The following is a 16,446-nucleotide window of genomic DNA, read 5'->3' as shown; positions in this document are numbered from 1 at the left end:
AGCAATGATGTGAGTTCCAATGTATGTTCTTGCTCCTCAGGAATAGAAGAGGGGGGGAAAAGGTGAGGGGGAAAGGCAGTGTTTCACTTCCCAGTATTCTTACCCATGCACCAGAAGGCTGTGGGGTCAAATCCATGGCTATTTTCCTTTCCCTCCCTCTTTTCAACATTTATATGGAGTGTTGTGCTCATGAAAATAGAGACCATCTAGAGCCACAGATAGTGCATGCAGGTACTGTGCAAGCAACCTGCAGGTAGGTCTGTCACTGTACTTCCCTCCTTACCTGTAAATCCTTTGACTTCTCCATCTAGGGTGACCAGATATCCCGATTTTATAGGGACAGTCCCGATTTTTGGGTCTTTTTCTTATATAGGCTCCTATTACCCCCCACCCCCGTCCCGATTTTTGCTGTCTGGTTACCCTATTTCCATCCCTCTCCTTCCACACACAGTTCCAGCAGTTCACACCAGTCCTAATTTCTAACACTGCCTGCTCTTCCAGCCCTCAGACTCCACACAGCTCTGCAGCTGCACCTCGCTCCTGATCTACATCCTTTTCTGGTCCACTCGGACTAAATGTGCTGATTTGTGTCAAACCCTGTGGTAGTTTTGTGAGAGACTGAGCTGAAACCTAGGGCTTGCCTACACTACTGTGCAGGGTCAATCTAAGATGCGTAGCTGAAGTTGACGTACTTAGATCTACTTACTGCGGTGTCTTCACTGCGGTAAGTTGACAGCTGACGCTCTCCCATTGACTCCGCTTGCGCTCCTGGTTTTGGTGGAGTACCGGAGTCGAGGGGAGAGCGCTTAGCAGTCGATTTATCGCGTCTAGACTAGACGCAATACATCGACCCCTGCTGGATCAATCGCTGCCCGCCGATCCGGCGGGTAGTGTAGACAAGCCCCTACAGTGCAGTACAAACAACACAACTACCAAGCCCATTTTTACTCACAACTTCAGGTCGCTGGAGATGAAAGACCATAAAACTCGCCACTGCATCAAGGCTAGTTTGTGGTGTTTTTGACTCTGATCTAGGGTTGCCAAGTTTGGTTGGACGTATTCCTGGATGTTTCATCACATTAATATAATATTAATCTTTAATTCCTGGAGACTCCAGGGCAATCCTGAAGAGTTGACAACCATACGTTGACCAACAGGTTTCATAATCAACCAATAACTCCTCAGCTGGACAGGAAGGTGCACTGTCATCAGAGCAGGCATGCAAAGTGCTCGCAGAGAACCATGTAATCTTGTATTATCATAAATAATTGTCATAAAATCTCCTGCTAATAACAACCCTGCTGTAGGGGGATGTAAGCCCAGACCCTTCCGTACTAAAACCAGAAACAGCCACTGCTTGAGCTACAGGAGAAACTCTTCTTGGCAGGTGCTGCAGTAGAGTGTTCTAGAAATAACGGGCTGGACAGGGCCTGAAGAGATCATGTAGTCCATCCCCTGCACTGAGGCAGTATTAAGTATTCCCATACCATTCCTCACAGGCATCTGTCTAATCTGTTCTTAAAAAAACAAACCACTCCAAGGATGGGGATTCCAGAACCACCCTAGATAACCTAGTCCAGTGCTTATTATCCCTATTGTTAAAAGTTTTTCCTAGCATCCAACCTAAATCGGCCTTCCTGCAAACTAAGCTAATGACTTTTTTTCCCTTCCCTCTCTGGACATGGAGAACAAGTAATCACCATCCTCTTTATAAGAACATATTTGAAGACTGTTATCATGGCCCCCCTCAGCCTTTTCTTCTCTAGTCTAAATATGCCCATTTCTTTCCACCTTTCTTCATAACTCATGTTTTCGAAACCTCTTAATTTTGTTGCTCTCCGCTGGACTCCCTCCAGTTTGTTCATATCTCTAAAGTGCGGTGCCCAAAACCGGACACTGTACTCCTGCAGAGGCCTCACCAGTGCGGGGTGGAGCAGAACAATGACCTCTCATGTCTTACATACAATACTCTTGTTATTATATCCCAGAATGACAATTGCCTTTTTTTGCCACAGCATCACACTGTGGACTCATGTTTAATGTGTGATCCACTCTCACTCCCAGCTCTTTTTCTGCAGGACTGCTGCCTACCCAGTCATTTCCCATTTTATATGTGTGTATTTGATTTTGATTTTTCCTTCTTTCATGTAGTATTTGTCTTGATTGAATTGTATCTTATTGATTTCAGACCAATTCTCCAATTTATCAAGATCATCTTGAATTCTAATCCTGTCCTCCAAAGTGCTTGCAAGGTGTCATTTGCAAATTTTATAAGCATACTCTCTACTCCATCATCCAAGTCATTAATGAAAATATTGAACAGTACCAGACCCAAGACAGACCTTTACAGGACTCTACTTGATACATCTTCATATGTGGTCCAGCCACTAGTACAAAGGCCTATATTCTCTTAGCATGGATTAAAATAACAATGCTCAAGTGGTTGTACTAAAAAGGATGTTAAATAATCTCCATATCCACATCTGTAAGGAAATCAGAAAAGAATTTTCCCTTATTTATTTTCCAAGGAGCCCATTCTTTGCTCTAGGAGCCTGGACAAATGTTTGAGTGACCTCAATCTAAATAAATAGCATAGCATAGGTCAGTGTTTTTCAAAGTTCTGGTCGCAAAGCAATACTGGGTCGCGGCATGTAAGGCACTGGGTCGCCTTGCTCAGCACCCAGGGACCCTAGCGGCTCTGGTCAGCACTGCCAACTGGGACATTAAAAGTCCCATTAGCGGTGCTGCCCAGCTAAGGCAGGCTAGTGCCTACCTTTTCCGACACCGCGCTGAGCCCCTCTGCCTAGGAGCCGGACCTGTTGCTGGCCGCTTCCGGGGCGCAGCGCAGTCCGCGGTGCCAGGACAGGCGGGAAGCCTGCCTCTGCACCCCGGCTGCGCTGCTGACCAGGAGCCGCTGGAGGTAAGTCTGTGCCCCAACCCCGTGCCCCAATCCCCTGCCCCAGTCCTGCACCCCCAGAACCCCTTCCAGCTCCACAAACCTCTCATCCCTGGCCCCACCCCAGAGCCTGCACGCCCAGCCCAGAGCCCTGATCCTCTCCCACACCACAACCCCCTGCCCCATCCCTGAGCCCCCCCAACCAAGAGCCCCTCCTGCACCCCAAACCCCTCATCCCCAGCCCCTCCTGCACCCCCAGCCCAGAGCCCTGACCACCTCCCACACCCCGACCCCCTTCCCCAGCCCAGAGCCCCCTCCCACACCCTGAACCCCTCATTCCCGGCCACCCCCCGTCCTATTTTAGTGCATTTTTGCTGTATTACGTATAACAATTTCATTTCTCTGATTAATATGAGAATATTTTTCTTGCTTATTAACTTGCACAGCTGTTTCTTCCCAGAATGGAGAGATGGGGCTCTCTGGTATTCAATCAACCTGGCTCAAATCAGTTCTCTGCTAGGCCAAATGGCGGAGACTGCAGCAAACATTTAGGTTTTGAGCTGAGCCCAATTCAGCCATCCCCAGTGAGGAGACGGTCAGAAAGACTTCTGGACCCAATCCAGTCTTTTATAGTGAAGCAGGCTGCTTTGCCCTTGAGGTCACAGATGTAGGAGCACCACAGTGGTGTGTGCAAGCTAAACAAACTCCAACCACAAGTTTGCATTTGGGAAACTGAGAATGTCTCTTATACAAACATTCACACTGCCGGTCCCCAGGGGAAGACCACCCCTCATTGCCTCCTAGAGACAAGAAAAGGTTCTTTTTATGTTTGCTTGTAATTCAGCAGAGTCTGTTCTCCGGTTGTAGGCATGCCATTGTGTGTGTGTCGTAATGAGCTGGTTAGGTGTATACATGCACCACTGCCTTCTTCCAAGTGGAATCAGAAATGTGTTCCATAGCCCCAATACAGCTAACTTCAAACAGAGATTCTCTTTTAGCTCAGAAGGCCTGTGCTTTTAGAGCAAGAAGGTTTGTTCCTCTGGTTTTAGAAGTAGGATATGAACTCTTGTGAAGCCAAGCACTGGAGAATGACCCATGTTAAACTGGGGGGTATGTAAGGAACAGGCCAGTAAGTAAGTGCTCCACTGCTCTCTACTGGATAAAATCAGAACTGTTCAACTGTGTTTCATAGGCTTTATATCACTAACAGCCAGTGGAGTTTCCCCTTTAAAGTAGTATGGGGTGTGTGCATCTGGAGTAGTAGGATTTGAATTCTGTCCCCTCTCTTACTGTGAAACTTGGAGTGGCTGTGATGTGCAGCACAGTAACACCCAGGAAGTGCCTATATGCCTGTTGAGAACATTTTGGAAACTTCAGTTACCCACCTTGCAGCTAACGGGACCAGATATTTGAGATAAAATGCATCACGTGGGACAGGGCTGCCAGCCTTGGGGTTTTATCCCAAAGAACAAATGTTATCATAGGAATGTAGCATGTTTGAGTGCAACATGATGATGTTATGATGCGCCAACAACCTGTTGAATCACGGCACCAAAAAAGGACACTGCATCAGAAAGTCAGCTTACCTTCTGAAAACCTCAGCACATAGGAGCATGGCCCATGGCTTCTTACCTAAAGTAGCTGCTTACCTAACAAAATCAGGACAAGCCCACAAACACCAGATCTGGTGACAAATGGACCACTACTGAAGTTCCACCAGGTGAGCTGTGACTTAGAAGAACAGCACAGAATTCCAAGGCTACGCAGGTGCTTGCAGCACAGTCCAGCATAGATGCAAACAATGCCATTGACAGTAATGTGTGCCAATGCTCCCAGCAATCAATAGCAGAACAACCCCCCAGAATTATGTTTCTGCTTGGAGCATTTCATTTACTGGAGCCTTGTTGGAGCTGTCTTGAAAGTTGCACTGATTTTTTTTTCAGAACTATTTTCATCGAGAATGTATGTCCTTCTATTTGTGAGAAAATGAAAGAGTGGCATTATTGTGCACTGACTGGGTAATTTGGCCTTGCTAAAAAAACCAACAAGGAGTCCGGTGGCACCTTAAAGACTTAAAGATCTCACTTCTTCAGATGCACGCATGCACTTCTTCATGCATCTGAAGAAGTGAGGTTTTTTATCCATGAAAGCTTACGCCCAAATAAATCTGTTAGTCTTTAAGGTGCCACCGGACTCCTTGTTGTTTTTGTGGATACAGACTAATACGGCTACCCCCTGATACTTGGCCTTGCTAAAGTACTGGCATATTCAGTTGTGAGTACGTGAGATAAAACTTAGCCTGAATGAAGGATGTCTTGACATTTTCCACTGGCTGTGGAGACGCTGATCCAAAATCCTGCTATTCCCATTACATCTCTCTTCAGAACCCACCCATCCTAAAATTACCGTAAGATCAGCGCTGACCTTGAGATGCTAGCCAAGAAATGTGCTACTGATTTTTTCACCCCTCCACTTTCCAAACTCGCTTGGTGCTGTGTGATTATAAGGGCTCCCTTACTATTTTCTGGGATTAAGAAGTGCTCTTGTGAGCTGCTTGGGCAATACTAAATATTGCAAATTGTAGGCAGCAATGGACGGAGAGTGCTGCCTTTATGAATATATTAAGTACCAAAATGCAGGCATAGAAATGTCACTTTCAAGTACTTTTTTAAGTGCCTGTAATTTCTATGTTCTGGTAATTTTTGCACCTTGTTAATTGATTAACCTCTTTCTCTCTGATGTCCTCATCTCCCCTCTCTCTCCCCCTCCTCTCTGGCCCAAATGTGGCCGCCAACTCCTTTCTGACCATGTCTGTCCTCTTCTTGCAAATCTGGCTTGGTGGCTTCCCCGCTTCTTTCACCTACTGACCTAGTTCCTCTTCTTGCTTTCAGTTCTCCCCATAACTCCAGTCCTGACTTGACCTCAGCCCTCATCTCTTCCTGTTTTCCCATTGTGACTCTAGCCCAGCTAATCTACTGATACCATCCTTTGTCTTCTTCCCCAGTCCCTGACTTCAAGCCACATCCCTCATCTCCTTCAAGTTTCATGATGTCTTCCTTCCCAGCAATATCATGTGCAGTTGGTGCATAGCGTTCTACCCATTCATGCCTGTATATTTTAAGTAGAGTGGTCAAAATGTTTTGGTCAAACAATGGCCTTTCTTTCTGGAAATTAACATATTTATGAAGGAAAAAAATCTTTTGAAATGTTTCATTTTTGATGGGGAAAAAAACCAAGCTTTTTTGAAGTGTTAAAGACTGAAAACAAACTTCTAAAACTGAAAGTTTCCAGTTTTTCAACAAAAAATTAGTATATTTCTGCAAAATTTCCAGGGAAAAAAATGGAAAATTCCTATCAACTTTTCCATGGAAAATATTTTCCAAACAGATCTAATTAGGTATTGAGGCCAGGTCCTTGCTGGCTTAAAGCTATGAAACTCCCTTTCATTGAGTATCAAGACTGACCCCCACCCCATCTCACCAAGAAATGTGGTCTCTTTCTCCACATTAGCTGTTCCCCAGAACAAGCCTAGATATGACCAACAAGTAAATAATCATGTAATAATTAGGGCTGTTAAGCTATTAAAAATTAATTGCAATTAATTGAGTGATTAATCACACTGTTAAATAATAATAGAATACCATTTATTTAAATATTTTTGGATGTTTTCTACATTTTCAAATATATTGATTTTAATTACAACACAGAATACAAAGTGTACAGTGCTCACTTTATATTTGTTTTTTACAGTTACAAATATTTGCACTGTAAAAAACAAAAGAAATAGTATTTTTCAATTCATCTCATACAAGTACTGTAGTGCAATCTCTTTATCATGAAAGTTGACTTTACAAATGTAGAATTCTGTACCAAAAATAACTGCATTCAAAAATAAAACAGTGTAAAACTTTAAAACCTACAAATCCACTCAGTCCTATTTCTTGTTCAGCCAATCGCTCAGACAAACAAGTTTGTTTACATTTGCAGGAGATAATGGTGTCCGATTCTTGTTTACGTCACCTGAAAGTGAGAACAAACCTTTGCATGGCACTGTTGTAGCCGGCATTGCAAGATATTTACATGCCAGATGCGCTAAAGATTCATATGTCCCTTCATCTTCAACCACCATTCCAGAAGACATGCGTCCATGCTGATGACGGGTTCTGCTCAATAACAATCCAAAGCAGTACAGACCGACGCATGTTCAGTTTCATCATCTGAGTCAGATGTCACCAGCAGAAGGTTGATTTTCTTTTTTGGTGGTTTGGGTTCTGTAGTTTCCGCATCGGAGTGTTGCTCTTTTAAGATTTCTGAAAGCATGTTCCATACCTCGTCCCTCTCAGATTTTGGAAGGCACTTCAGATTCTTAAACCTTGGGTTGAGTGCTGTAGCTATTTTTAGAAATCTCACATTGGTACCTGGAATGGTGACTGAAACATGAAGAGGCGTATGAATGTTTAGCATATGTGGCACATAAATACCTTGCAATGATGGCTACAAAAGTGCCATGCCAACACCTGTTCTCACTTTCAGGTGACATTGTACATAAGAAGCCAGCAGCATTATCTCCCATACATGTAAACAAACTTGTTTGTCTTAGCGATTAGCTGAATAAGAAGTAGGACTGAGTGGACTTGTAGGCGCTAAAGTTTTGCATTGTTTTGTTTTTGAGAGCAGTTATGTAACAAAAAAAATCTACATTTGTAATTTGCACTTTCACAATAAAGAGTTTGCACTACAATACTTGTATGAGGTGAATTGAAAAATACTATTTCTTTTGTTTATAATTTTTACAGTGCAAATATTTGTAATAAAAATAATATAAAGTGAGGACTGCACACTTTGTATCCTGTATTGTAATTGAAATAAATATATTTGAAAATGTAGAAAAAAATCCAAAAATAGTTAATAAATTTCAATTGGTATTCTATTGTTTAACAGTACGATTAAAACGGCGATTAATTGTGATTAATTTTTTTGAGTCCTGTGGCACCATGCGTCTGACGAAGTGGGTATTCACCCACGAAAGCTTATGCTCCAATACATCTGTTAGTCTATAAGGTGCCACAGGACTCTTCATTGCTTTTTACAGATCCAGACTAACACGGCTACCCCTCTGATACTTAATTTTTTTGAGTTAATCGCGTGAGTTAACTGTGATTAATGGACAGCCCTAGTAATAACCATCCTGCTCCTGCTGAATGAGTGGAGAATGAGGATGCCCACTGATCAGGTAATGGTGGTAGAAGGATGCACCAGGTCTATTTGTCATTCTTCCAAAGAGATGGATGGTGGGGACTGGTTGCATGGCTGCTCCTCAAAGATGCCAGGAATGAGAAAAAGCCAACCACACATCCCAGCATTGTCAGGACAACATACAGGGCATACACTCCCTCTTGAAGGCTGTTAAAGATAAATCGGCTTTGGCGCTAAGGTGACCAGGATAGAGAAGAGAATCCAGGTCTGTGGGGAGGTTCAGCAATATGGACAAGGTCTGGATCCCTTTTTGCACAGACCTTGATGAGGAATGTCTAAACCTAGACTAGAGGCTCATGAGACGCTGTGGCAAGAGCCCATCCCACAGCAGGCACCCTTCTGCCTCTGCATGACCTTGCAGGCACCAATTCTTGAGTTCCCTCCTAGTTCTTCCAATAATGTGTTCACAGCCCAGCCACTTAGGGCATGGCTACACTTACAGATGTAGAGCGCTTTGAGTTAAACCAGCCTTCGGAGAGCGCAGTAGGGAAAGCGCTGTAGTCTGTCCACACTGACAGCTTCAAGCGCACTGGCGTGGCCACATTAGCAGCTCTTGCAGCGGCCACAGAGAGCAGTGCATTGTGGTAGCTATCCCAGCATGCAAGTGGCTGCAATGTGCTTTTCAAATGGGGGTGGGGTGGAGTGTGACAGGGAGTGTGTTGTGTGTATGTGGGGGAGAGAGAGTGGGTTTTTGGGGGGCTGAGAGCACGTCAGCATGCTGTCTTGTAAGTTCAGACAGCAGCAGACTCCCCCTTCCCCCCGTCTCTCTCTCACACACACACAGCATTCCACAGTAATGGTTGCTTTGTCTCAGAACAGATAAGCAGCTGGCTGTCAAACGGAGCTTTCAAAGGGCATATCCAAAACAATGACAAGAGTGGCCACTTGATTTAAGGGGATTATGGGACGTTTCTGGAGGCTGATCAGAGCGCAGTAATGCAACACCTCGTTCACACTGGCGCCCGGACGTTTCAGCCAATGCGCACCAAGCGTTAATCTTCTCGCCGAGGTGCAGTACCAGGAGCGCTCTAGCCCTGGAGTCAGAGCGCTCTACATGCCTTGCCAGTGTGGACGGGGAGTGAGCTAGGGCGCCCGGGACTACTTTAATGCGCTCTAACTTGCAAGTGTAGCCAAGCCCTTAGTAACGCTTCCCTTCCTGGGGCTCAGTTTATTAAGTCTGCAGGAAGTACTGCCTACTTTGGTCTTTGAAGCCCAAAACCTGCCCTCTTGAGGTTTCCAGTTTGCAGAACTCTTGCATGAGGCTTCTTGAGATCATTTTCTTGGCTCATTAGCATGGAGAGAAACAGGCATATGGCACAACCCACAGCATCTCATTTCCAAAGACATTTCTTGGATCCAGCAATGTGTTGTCTTCTCCAACAGCTGTTTTATCAAAACACAACATCTGTCCTCTTCTCTCTCTCTCTCTCTCTCTCTCACTCTCCTTTTCATTAGAATAATGTCTGGGCTGTACTTGAACATGAAATGAACATAAAGAACAACAGGAATGTGTGCAGAATATAAATACTGTGCCTCTGGTTCTCCTCTTATGCCAGGGTAAGCCCATGTTCCTGATTTACTCAAGGGTGAGTGAGATCAAACTCAGTCCTACAGCGTCACAAATGATGGTGAGCTATCTCACGGTGTATGGAACTTAGTTGATGCCCACTTACCAGAGTGCGCTCTTTCACTCTGAAACATTTTATTTTAACAAGGGAAACCGTGGTCCTTCCCCAGCTCCACTTCCACAACAACTGGCTGACAGCCATTGATACAGCAGGAGATCATTCATTGCTTCTTTGTCAAATGCACCAGAATAAACTTCCACTAGGTGGTACCAGACAATCAGTTTTGATGTACCATGGACAATGTTAGAAATTCATAAGCTGTCGGTAAACTCAGAAATTTAGGCTGAGCATTTCACTGGCACTTCAATGGCCTAATTGCCTTAGGAGTCTTGGAAAAATCCCATAATGTTCCCTGGCCTACAGATTGTGATCTACTTGTAAATGGACCTGGAGCTTTCAAATCCCTCTGGCCCTGCCTGTGTTCTAGGAACTCTATAACATGGGTACAGGTTGGGTACCATAATTTGGTCCTCCGAGAGTAGCCCCATGAAAATAAGTAGGAATATTTGCAATGCACTACTTACCATCTGAAATTGGGCCATAAATCAAAGACATACTGTAAGTCAATGACTAAGTGGAAACAGACTCCTTTGCTATTCTTTGTATTACAGTAATACCTAGAGGCTGGTAATGGGCCAGCTGTTTCCCATGCACCTCCTCATGGCCTAGAGTCACATTTCAGTTGTTACAAGGAGGAGAGAGAAAAAGTGTTCTCATTCACCTGCGAGGCTAGACCAAGAAGCAATGGGTTTAAAGGGCAGCAAGGGCGGTTTAGGTTGGACATTAGAAAATATTTCCTAACTGTCCGGGTGGTTAAACACTGGAACAAACTGTTTAGGGAGGTTGTGGAATCTCTGTCTTTTCAGATTTTAAGAGCAAGTTAGAAAACACCTGTCAGGGATGGTCTAGATAATACTTAATCCTGCCATGAGTGCAGGGGACTGGACTAGATGACCTCTTAGGGTCCCTTCCAGTCCTATGATTCAGTGATTTGTAGAATATCAGGGTTGGAAGGGACCTCAAGAGGACATCTAATCCAACCCCCTGCTCAAAGCAGGACCAATCCCCAGACAGATTTTTACTCCAGTTCCCTAAATGCCCCTTTTAGGGATTGAACCCACAATCCTGGGTTTAGCAGGCCAATGCTCAAACCACTGAGCTATCCCTCCCCCCAGATAGGGGACCTGGCTAACTTTCTCCTCTTCAACTGTTAAAATCAACTTCACTTCAGGCTTTTTCTTAGTCAAAAGATACCCCTCTTTGGGGACTAGGTTTATTAATATAAACTATAAAAACTCAACCTCCCCAGAAGAACATCCATTCATAAGCCTCCACAACACCAGGTTTCTCTTCCTCCTCCAAGACCTTCCTGTCTAGGGCCTTTGCAGTCTTTTCTCTGCTTAAACAGGGTCTCTCCCAGGCCTGGAGAACTTTCCTCACGCTCTGCCCCCTTGATTGCAACTTCCTGTTCCTTTTACACTGGAATCCCTTGATTTCTCTCAGATGGGACTCATTCGGTAATTGGGACTGGTTTAGCCCCAGGCTCTTCAGCCCCTGGGGCAAGCCAGACTGGATATGTGCCTCACTGTGCTAGGCACTGCACATACATATAGCATGAGACATATAACATAATCTAAGCATACAAGACAGAATTACTACCTCTACTTTAAAGATGGGAAGCTGAAGCACTAAGAATAAATGACTTGCCTAAAGTCATGCAGGACTCCTGTGCCAGAGCTAGGAAGTGAACCTCTATCACCTGGATCCCAGGTCAGTGCTCTAGCTATAAACCTAGTTGTTCTCTCCTTTACCAAGGCATCCTAATTCCCAGCTCCCTGCTCCAGCCACCCGACTGTGGTCCCTGTATTCTGCACCCTTTGTCTGTGTCTCTGAAGCACAGTCTAAATTCTCTTCCCTTCCAACAAAGGGTCAGCCATGTCCATCTTCCACTGTAGCGGAGGCAGGGCAGTGATGTTTTTGTGCAGCTCAGAAATGGGATTTTTAGGCTTTGCTGCTGGATTTTTTTTTTTAGTGCTGGAAAATTCTTTAAGTAAAACAGCAAAACCCAATATCCAGAAAAAAAATCAGCTGTCCCAGCTCCGGAGCCTTCATTTCTACTGCTGAAGGCAAAGCGCAAGGATTGAGTGGAGCTTATTTAGAAGCCAACCTTGTTCCAAGCAAACTGCATTGGAAGCTGAGACAACAAGACAAGTGGCAAACATTGCAATAGAGCAACTAGAGGCAAGTGCAATCGGTTACTTGACTAATGAAGCTGCTGGGTCCATAGGAGAAGCCCACACTTCTCATTCATCATCTTCATTTAATTAGCAGAGGGGGCGACCTTATGGGTAAGTGAAATATGTAGCAAATCCCACTGACGTTTCAGCAACTTGCTGCACAACCAAGGAACGCTCTGTACAGTACCAGCTAGTTCCTGTCAGAGTTCAGGGATGGATTTGTTTTTAAAAAAAAAAAAAGGGAGAAAGTTACAACTGATAGTTTATGTGGCACTTTCAATCCAAAGATCTCGACAGACTGCCTCACCCAGTACAGGCTAGATTGCAGATTGATGGTACAGTAGCACACCTTGGGGATCCAGTGGAGATCAGGTTCCCATTGTGGTCAGTGCTGTACAAACACATAGAAATAGTTATGACTATGTTGCAATCACAAGGTGGGACTGCAGCTTAAGTAGAGGAACCTGAGCTAGCTTTTTATCTAGGGTGCCCTTCTGCACCAGCAATTACCCAGGGTTCTGAGTGGACTTGGAGAGCCTGTACTGAAGCACTGCTTCATGGCTATAGTACCTATCCCAGCCAGATTAAAGCTCATTCGGGTCTGACTACTATACCTGCAGTATGGAGGTGTCCTCAGGAGGCAGCCCCAAAGGGCTGTGACAAAATAGAGAGGGGAAATGACTTGCCCAAAGTCATGCAGCAGAGCCAAGAACAGACCCCAGCTCAGCTGGTTCTGAAGGCCAGTTGCTACCATCTGGACTACTCCATCTCTTTACAAGCTGCCTTGAGAAATGGTGGGCAGGGAGCTGCACTGCTCCGGGCCCACATCCGAGAACAACCTGTGACTCAGCCAGCTACAGTCCCTCCCTTGCTAGCCACTTGCTCTGAGTGAGGACCAAAATACTGCGTGCCTTTTTGGCAAGCTGTTTACCTCCCACTTGTGTGTCCAGCCAGCTGCCTGGTCAACAAGTATCAAGTGAGTAATGCCTGCTCTCTCCACTATGGCTGGAATGTCAGCATGAACAGAGTCAAAGAGGGGGGAATGAGTGGGAAGGGGCTTAATCCCTTTCATTCCCATGGCCCGGAAAGAGCTCTGACAGAGCTATGGGCATAGGGGGCAATACTATGCATGTTGAAATCAGTAAGAGTTTTCCCATTGCCTTTGACAGGCATTGGATCAGACCTGTAGGGAATATTTTACCAACCACTAAGGCAGCCATTTCTGGAGTTGAGGAGAGAAGCTGCTTAACAGCATAATGCAACATGACATGACCGTTTAGGACACAAGATGAAGCAGAATGCCACAGCCAGTTGCAACTGCACGGGGAATCTCTCGCTGTTCACCATTTTGCTATAAATGAGAGCTTTACCACGAGCCTGGTATGAGGGGCAGAGCATTGATGCAGTGCCCCAAGAGCAGCTGACAGAGAAGAGAGTCCCAGTTGGATTCCCAGTTTCCCTCTGCTTTGGGTGGCAGGGGGAATGCACCCTGCACCACCACACTACCTGACATAGCAAAGGTGCCCCTGCACACTGGCATGGTTGCACTGCTCGGCATGCCAGGATGGAACCTCTGAGGCGCCCTGCACAGGAGAGGCTGTAGGGGCACTTGCTGTTATCCCCTCAGTGCTCCTATTTATGATGCTTACTGCCCTGCACAGGATGGCCCTAATTTGGCCTTTATAGAGAACCATACATTTTCAAATTGCTTTATGAATATAGACTAGGACACTTTCCCTGCCCCAAAGAGCTATGCAAAGTTCAGGGGTGTTTGGAGCTGGGGGGCTAACTAGGGCCTATGTGATAAATTTTAAAGAACGTGAAGGAAAGAACCAAAGATTAGTACCCATAGGCATGGGAACTAAAGGTGTGGGGGGTGCTGCAGCACCCCCAGGTTTTACGTGGAGTCCTGGCTCCTGGCCCCACACCCAGGGCTCTGCTCACGGCCCTGGGCCCAGGCTGCCGGCCCTGCGCCTGCCCCCAGCTGTGGCCCCAGCCTCAGCCCCCTTACCCCGTCTGCCTCCTCCTCCAGGAGACACGGCCCTACTCCTGGCTCCAACTTGGGCGGGGGGGCGGCAGACAGGAGTAAGGGGGCTTGCTTTCAGCACCCCCACTATAAAAAGTGTTCCCACATCACTGTTAGTGTCCCCAAATCATAAAGTGTTCTAGTGATTGGAACAGAAAACTGGGAGTGAGGCATCCAAAGGCCTGTTCTCAGCTGACTGCATGACCTTGAGTAAGCCACTTAACCACTCCGTGCCTCAGTTTCCCCATCTGTGAGATGGGGATAATAATACTTCACTCGAAGTGGTGCTTTAAATTTTAGCAGGTAGGGCTTTGAGGCCCTTTTATGGGAAATGTAAAATATTGGGGGGAAAAACAGCATTTTAAACTCCCAAGTGTTTCATGGTTTGAGCTTGTTATTTATTTTGCAAATTTCTAAATCAAAAAATGGCTTGTCTGTTCACTTTTTGTGAAACAAAACTAGCGTGTCTCTCGTTGGGATTTGCATGATGTCAGCTTAAGTAACCATTGTGCCGGATCCACCCAAAGTGTATGGGAGCCACATATGTATGCAAGGCCCTGTCCGTGTATTCATATATAGCTCCGTGTTTTAGGGCGAGATTGATTTTTATAATAGATTAGTCTTTTCTTGGCTTCTGGCCAGTATGTGTGGAGCCACTCAATCTGTTGTGAGCTCAGATTGATTAGAGCTTTTGAAAAAATGTGTAGCAGATTGCTCCTTTAATGAAGATAAATCATGTTGATGTCACATATACTAAATATGGTATTGCAAAGGGACTGTTTGCATTGTGCTATTGGAGGTGGGTTATCAACTCCATTCTAAAACTTCTGCTTCCTTCCATTAGCGACATTGAGAATTCGAGACATGGGCACAATGCTGTTCTCAAAGCAACGGGAAAACACAAAGCAGAGCTCAGCTGAAACAAGAGGTTTTGCATGGTTTCCACCTGAAGTCACCCCAGGTGTGCCTGATGCCCAGAGGGCCTGATTCTCCAAGCCCTGGCATCTTCTGTCGTCCTTACCCCAGTGCAAAGTGAGGTTAAAAAAAATCAAAATCCTCTTCTAAGCAGAGTTTTGTCCCCGAAAGAAGAGACATGCCAGCCATGGTGCAGCGCAGCCTGAATGTACCGAAATAGCATTCTGGCTACACTACATCTCTGTCAGCCCCTGCAGCCTGGGGGTGAGGTTAGAGAACATGGGGGTGGGAGGATGGGGCTAGAGCAGTGTGGGGGTGGGGTTAGTGGGCCAGGCTGTTAGGGAGATGCTTCAGTTAGGACTCCACCACTGCATGCCAGAGATATCATGAAGTCCACTAAGGACTTGGCTGTTGATGTCGATGTTTAGATGGAAGGTGCTTAGATTAGTACAGTGATGGATGGTGTCTAAAGCCCTAAGAAAGACCGAAAGAAAACCCTACTAAATCACAACGGTAGCATTTACACCCCCCTTGCACTGACATAAATGGCTATATATGAGATTTAGAGCAATAGAGAATCAGACCCCTAGAGTTGAAGGCCAGAAGGGAACATTACAATCATGCAGTCTGACCTCCTGCCTAATGTAGTACAGCTGAGTAGGGAAGAATAATTTCCTCCAGTGGAGGGATCACTGGGTGAAAGTCTATGGCCATGGCATTTCAGCCAGTGATTCCCCCCAATGGAGGGAATGATTCTTCCCTACCATGTAGTACTATCCTGTGCTAAACAGGGGTCCTAGGACTATTCACTATCAGCCCGGGGTCATTCCAACACTGGGGCTTATAAGAGGAGGCTGTGTGGTCAGGTTTTGTTGGCGAGAACTCCCAGCCATCTCCTGGAGCAGAGCTGTCCCCTTGATCTCATCCACAATAGCAATTAGCCCTCATTGGTATAAGGAGCATTCTGCATTCCCTCTGTCTTGGGGTACACAACGTTCCTTAAGAACATGACCTATGAAGGAAGGCTGAAAGAATTGGGTTTGTTTAGTTTGGAAAAGAGAAGACTGAGAGGGGACATGATAGCAGTTTTCAGGTATCTAAAAGGGTGTCATAAGGAGGAGGGAGAAAACTTGTTCACCTTAGCCTCTGAGGATAGAACAAGAAGCAATGGGCTTAAACTGCAGCAAGGGAGGTCTAGGTTGGACATTAGGAAAAAGTTCCTAACTGTCAGGGTGGTTAAACACTGGAATAAATTGCCTAGGGAGGTTGTGGAATCTCCATCTCTGGAGATATTTAAGAGTAGGTTAGATAAATGTCTATCAGGGATGGTCTAGACAGTATTTGGTCCTGCCATGCGGGCAGGGGACTGGACTCGATGACCTCTCGAGGTCCCTTCCAGTCCTAGAATCTATGAATCTATGAATCTTAAAGGTCGAAGTGAACAGGCTCCGTTCCCAGGTCTGCCCCTGACGCCGTGTGTGACCTAGC

Source organism: Emys orbicularis, chromosome 18 (genome assembly GCF_028017835.1).
Source record: "Emys orbicularis isolate rEmyOrb1 chromosome 18, rEmyOrb1.hap1, whole genome shotgun sequence".
Taxonomy (NCBI): domain Eukaryota; kingdom Metazoa; phylum Chordata; order Testudines; family Emydidae; genus Emys; species Emys orbicularis.
This window is presented reverse-complemented; position numbering follows the sequence as displayed.